This window comes from Pituophis catenifer, unplaced genomic scaffold (genome assembly GCF_029215685.1).
Source record: "Pituophis catenifer annectens isolate HBS135680 unplaced genomic scaffold, rPitCat1.0.hap2 SCAF_7, whole genome shotgun sequence".
Taxonomy (NCBI): Eukaryota; Metazoa; Chordata; class Lepidosauria; order Squamata; family Colubridae; genus Pituophis; species Pituophis catenifer.
In genome coordinates this window covers 62,394,426-62,401,399 of record NW_027256887.1, presented here as the reverse complement: position 1 = coordinate 62,401,399, position 6,974 = coordinate 62,394,426, and positions in this window count along the sequence as shown.

Genomic DNA, 6,974 nt, shown 5'->3' with positions numbered 1-6,974 from the left:
TTCTGTCAAGGATGCAGAGACATCCATCTGAAACAAAAAGTTAATTATTATCCAAAAGCAGCCATGAATCTATGCATCAGCAGTCACAGAATTGAGGAAGGTTGTTTAGCTAAGATAACATTATGAACTAGAAAATAATGAAGGAATTTAGTAATTAGAAAGTGTCAATTATCATGTAACAAATGTATGTTAACCATATATGGAAAACTGCTATGCTCGCAAAATCCTTTGTCTTGGAGAGGTATAAAAGCAGTTGTATCAGAGCTCTTCTTTGTTCAGAATTGCAGATACAAATCTGGTTCTGAAACTGCGCAATAAAACTGTCTCTGGCTGACCCAGGAATGTTGTTTGGTCCCATCATTCCATAACAACCTGACCATTTTTCACACTTATGACTTGTGGCATCCCCATGGTCATGTGATCAAAATTCAGATGATTGGCAAGTGACTCATTTATGACCATTGCAGTGCCTTGGGGTCATGTGATCAGTTTCTGCAACCACCTGATGAAGTAAATGGGGAAGCCAGGTTCACTTAACAACCATGTTACCAACTTAACAACTTCATTGATTCACTTAACAACTGTGGCAAGAAAGGTAAAACGGGGCAAAACAATGTTTCACTTAGCAACAGAAATTTTGGGCTCAATTGTGGTTGTAAGTCAAGGACTGCCTGTAAAAAATACTGGCAAAATACTTCTAAAATGCTGCAGAGTGAAGTATATGGACAGAACGTGAGCCAAATCAAGGTCTGTTCAGCAGTTTTGAGAAATGGAAACCCTCTTGAAAATAATTTAGCCCCAGTCAAATGGAGTATCAGTTACTTGTAGCCATATACTGTTGAGTATGGTGTGCTTGGGAAAGGAGGCTTTTGAATTTACAATATTTTATTAAGCTTTCTGAAGGCATCTTGGGTCACTTGTAGGGGGTTGGCTTGATTAAATTTTAGTCTAATCAGTTGGGAGAATCTTAATTTAATCATATTATTGCTGAAATATTACAGGCTTACCTCAGAAATATTGCAGACCCCTCCAATAAAATCAATATCACAATAAAGTGAGTCACACTATTTTTTTTATTTTCCAGTGCATATAAAAGTAATACCTATATTAGACTATAGTCTATAAAGTATTCACTATATCTAAAAAGATGTACATATCTTAATTTAAAAACATTTTATTGCTAAAGAATGGTAATCATCTGAGCCTTCAATGAGTCATAATCTTTTTGCTGCTGGAGGGTCTTGTAAAAAAATCTGCAATAAAGTGAAGTATAGTAAAACCAGGTATATCTGTACATATGTTTGACTATAAATTAGTAGATTTTCTTTCAAAAACCTGATTTGAAGGGTACCTGAGTTTATACTTCTAATTATGTTGATGGGATAAGGATTGGAAACTTTAAAAACAAGTGTATCGTATTTTGCCTTCTCTGCATCATGAAACTGGTATATTGGAGGAGAAACAAAATGTTTGCAAACTGTCTCATTACATTACATTAACTCATGAATAGCTGCACCTGCAATTGAACATTGCAAAAAAAAAAAATCTAATGAAAGTCTGTGATTGATATTAATATTGGTAAGAACTTCACATTTATTGAAGGTAAGATTATCAATTGGTCCTATATATTGCCAAAATCAAAGATTATGTTTTACAACACATTAATGCATGATAATGGAGTCATTGTTTGTTGAACTGATTAGGTTGGTTGGGGTCCTATGATGAAATATCCAATCACCTTTCAAAGTGGAATGTTTTGTAAACCCAGTTCCAATTGTTAAGGTTGTTGAACAAGAGAATGTACTTTCCACAGGAATTGGTTGTCTACTGTAGCAGAGATGTCTTTATAACCTTATCACTGTGATTATCAATGATTGTGTTTAAATTCTACAATTTTGAATAGGTTACATAAACATTAATCCAGCAACAGTGTTAAAGATTTAGCTTGGATTCATGCAGAATATTATGATATAAACTGTTTTGTGTTGTGTTATGCCCCCAACCATTCTGATATAATATATGTGTATGTTTAAATATTACTTACAGTGATGTCTAAATGTAGCCTTACTCAACAAACTGTGTTTTAAAAATCATGCAGTATATATTTAATATCATTTTATTCAGTTTAGTACCAGTGGACACCATTTAGACAGCCTTAGTTTGTTCTGTTAATCAGTGCGATAAAAGAAGATGTGATCAAAATCAGTGTAATAAAAATGAATTTCCTACATGGATGATACTGTATTGCATGATTATATATGGCGTGGCAATTCTTACTCATTTTAATGACTAATATTAGTCATGAAAATTACAACCTCTCCAGCTTTTAGTACAGACAGCTAAAGAGTTGTAACCTCACCTTCATCCTTCAAAAAAGCCAGAGTTTACTTGCACAGATTTCTATCTTTAACTTTATGTTGCTGTTATGTAAGAATGAAGTTGAGTGTTTAAAAAACAAAACAAAATTGTTTGGTTTGGTATGAAGAAATGGAACTTGTTGGTTGAGTTTAAATAGCAACATTTTCTTAGCATATCTAGAGGTGAGGCAGGTCTGGGTGCAAATTTGGAATATTAGATGTTTACCTACACAATATTCTTGTTCTTGCTTTGTGACATTGAATGTTGTTTCTGAGGCTGTGAAAGACAAAGACCTCTTTAAGAAAACGGTAAAGCATTTCATAACTACAGAAGTACTCCAGCACTAGAAAAGGTAGATTCAAACAGATCTATCCAAGTGCCAAGCCTTGAGCTATTCAAACATTTTCAGAGGAAGCAATAGAAGCCCTTTAGAAGTAAATTGCAGTGCTTTGGAAAATAGTCCATTCTGAAAACAGGTTATTGTTGAAACAGTTTCCCATAACCTGCTTTAAAAGATGAAGTTCCAACACTGCAATCTGATATATTTTGGAATTTAGTAGTAGTACAAATCCAATCAATTATATGCTATTAGAATTCTCATCATGACTTTTAACTGGGCGAAATGGTGTACCAAAGGGCAACTGTTGAAATAAGGTTATCTCAAATGGACTAATTTACAGAAAGTGTCTAAAATCTGGGACCTATCATTCCTGAGAGAATGAAATTTGGGGAAATTGTGGCTTTTTCAATGCTACCGGCTGCTGTTGCAGTCAGGTCATCTTTGTTTTCAGGGTTCTATAACAGTTTTCCAGCAAGTTTTGCAATCCCTTGCACCTTTCCCAACCCACCAGCAGCACCTTAGCTGCCTGCTAGAAAGGGAAGATTTCTGATGTTCCCTGCAGTAATCTCATGAAGAAACTCAGTGGGGAAACCAGCAGGAAATCACTCCTGCTCCCACTTCTTTTTTGCCTATCCTTGGTCATTCCATGTCTCTGTTTAGGAAAGGAAATTCTGTATCTCTGAAACAGTATATATAACCAATAGAATATTGGTTATACCAATATTAATTGATTATAATTATAATTATAATTATTCAGTTATATTATACAATTATATTATTCAGTTATAATTGATTATAACTAAAGGTCCTCCATTTTATACTATAGAAATATCTTTTCTAAAGCAAGACGCTTAAAGCTACACTTATTGTTCTGAGAGAAACATCGGTCCAGTCTTTTGCTGCTTGTAGAATCACAAGACTTCATTATGGCATTACTTTGGGGTTTTATTTTGTCTAGGCTGCTGGGTACAGTTCAGTGTAGTGATTTTGACCTTTAAAGCCTTTAGCAGTTTGGTCCTACCACGTCCTCTTCATCTTCAAACCATCATGAAGCTATGAACTACAGACATGACTTCTTCATCTTTTAAGTAGTAGCCTTGTTCCAATACTCAGATATCCTACTTCACCTACTTGATGTCCCTCAGAGGACAACTCTCCATCTTCTAGGACTGCTGAGTTCAAGTCTCTTTTAAAGAAAACCAGGTGAAGAGCAAGGACTTTTCATTGTATTGAATAGCATGGCACAACAACAGCCCTGCCTGGACATATACAGATTAATTGATACGAAGTTCATTACAGCTATCTCTGTTGTAGTCAGAGATACTATATTACTATTTCAATAGTAGTAATTGCATGGGTTATTTTTATTTAGTTATTTATTAGAGCAGTTTGTTATTAAATGTAAATTCTGGGCTTGTGTGAACATTAGAGGTGACTTTTTAAATGTATTTATTGATTACGTTATACATTCCACTTTTCTTTCTTGAGCTCTTAAAGCACTTCAACCCCTCTGGATGCACCTGGAATCTGTTTTTATTTTGTACTCCCAACCGCTGTGCAAGTACTTGAACTGAGGGATGAACTTAGTAAGTTTTCATGACTGAGAGTGAAAGTGGAGTTTCTCAGCCCATCTCCAATGCTTGCTACACACTGCATCATGCTGACATGCATTTTTAATTAAAAATTGCTATTCTTTATTATGCATTCCTTCCCCCCCACTCCTGTTTTGTGGGGAGGGGGGGTTGTTTTTTTGCTGATGCTCACATGGCCTCTTTAACTCTGAATAGTTAGATCAGCAAAAAGTATATAACAAAATGTTCTTGAAAACTGAAGGACAATAGCTTCTATTAATTAATGGAAGTGTGAACAGAATTCAGGGAAGCCAGTAACACTTCTTTTCCAAATGGTCATGATATGCAAATTGCATTGTGCAGATGTGACCTTAATCTAAAGGGTTTTTCATCTGTATTGTGTGTGTTGTCTTTCACTATCATTATTGTAATTTCAACTCCACAGGGTGTTTAACAGAGTAGTCTTAAGCATATTTATACAAAGTCTTAAGGTCTATTTCCTTTTAAATTCGTAATTTTGAATTCACCTATGCATATCCATTCAAATGGTTGTATCTTTCTAACAAGAATTTAAAATGTTTCAAATAATTTTAGAGATTCTTTTTCAGACCTCAGTATTAATGTGGTGAAGAAATGCTGTAGTTTCTATGTATGTGAATTTCAGAATTCACATAACATTATCATCTTACTCTTCGGCTTTTCCTAGTTTACTTTCAAGTGCATTAGGTTTCATATACCTGGTATTGTTTATTTGAGTTCACACCAGCCGGACAGAGCAAATTACTCAAGGCTACCCAGGGATCTGGAAATTGATTTTCTTGCTTTCTCAGAACAGTAAGAGTGCTTCTAGCAAATGCTAAATGAATTCAGGGAATCCTTAACCAAGACCACAATTGGAATCAGAATTTTCATTGTTAAACAAGATAGTTGTTAAGTGAGTCAAGCCAGATTTTATGATCTCTCCCCCCCCCACAAAATTGTTAAACGAATAACTGCAGATATTAAGTGAGTCACATGGACGTTAAGTAAATCCAACTTCCCCCATTGACTTTGCTTATTGGAAGCTGTCCGGGAAGGTCACAAATGGTGATCATGTGACCATAGGATACTGCAACTGTTCTAAATACATGCCGGTTGCCAAACACTCACATTTTGATCATGTGACTGGGGAATTCTGCAATGGTCTTAAGTGAAAGAACTGGTCAGAAGTTCCTTTTTTCCAGTGCCATTGTAACTTCAAATGGTCATTAAACAAATAGTTGTAAGTCAAGGACTACTTGTATAATGAAAGCAAATATAACAGAACTTCACTGAGTCTTATATACAGGTAGTCATTAACTTGTGACCATTCAGCAACCATTCAGTGTTACAACAGCACTAAATGAAGGGACTTATTACCAGTGCCCAATGTTACAGTGGTATTGCACTTAGAACCACAGGGGCGTTTCAATTCCTCCATCTGCCTTTTGGGGGCCCTGCATTCTGCCACCATCATTGCCCTCACTAGCCTTCACAGCTTTCTTCCTCCTGATGCTGGCCCAAGATCCAGGAGCTGGATGAGGGCCCAATCCTGGGATGCATACAGTGAGTACAGTAGTGTACCAGTCCCTGGTCTGCCAAACGGAGCTTGCCAGGCCTGGCCAGAAAAAGGCTGCAGGATGGTGAGGTATGGTACTCTCAATAGCTGGAGGAAGCCAGGGAGAACAGTGGTGGCTCCCCAGGCAAATGTGGAGACTGTGTGGGAGATGCTGTTAGGGGTGGCAGCAGAGACGTTCAGAATGACACAACCTTCCCAGAGGCACAGTGTGCAGTCTGCAGTTTGTGTTGGAAGTGTACCTGCAAAGCCTCACAAACTGGTCATGAGGCTTTGCAGGAAGTCCTTTTAGGAGTGAGGCTGTGCACTGCACTGTGGTTCTAGTGCTACTTTTTGCTTTTTTTTTTCTTTTCTTCAGGACATGATAAGCAGCACTAACATCATGGTTCTGGGACTGCTTGCCTTCCTGTAAGGCAGGGTGCAAGGGAGCCAAAAAGACAGAAATGCTGGTGGGCTGGGCTGGGCAAGATAGGTGTGGGGAGGTGGAGGTAGTTCTTAACTGAAGCTTAGGGTGGATCCTCAGTTAATGACCGGTTGCATTCTCTTAATGACAACATCAAAGAGTGCCAAGATTGCTGTCACTAAATGATGCAGTCACATGATGTCTCATTTTATGACTGCATCACTTAGCAATGGAAATTCCGATCCCAGCTATAGTTGTAAGTCAAGGACTATGTGTAAAAATAAATTGTGGCACTACTAGGAACATGCCCATCGCTGAAAGCAGTAAGGATGACCAATAACATTTTCTTTTTGCCATTCAAAGCAAGGGAGGGCATCACTCTGAAGAATCTTCACATTGGACCCTTCACAGAAAGGACCAATGGTTCAACAGCAGCACGAGATCTACCAATTGATTTTCTGCCCAATAATGAGTTTGGAAGGCTTAGCATTAAAAATGATGAAAGCAGACACACGAGGCTACATTGTGTATGTGACCTGAACTGGATAGTTTCAGCAAGCATGGATCTTCTGAAAGGCTTTTGTATGCTATGTAGTAGGTTCCTTGCTCTGCAGTGGATGTAGGGCTAATTAGTGATCATATAAATTGACACCTTTCCATATAAAGAAAATGTTTTGGTAGTAGCTTAGGTTAAGTTATTTTTATCTA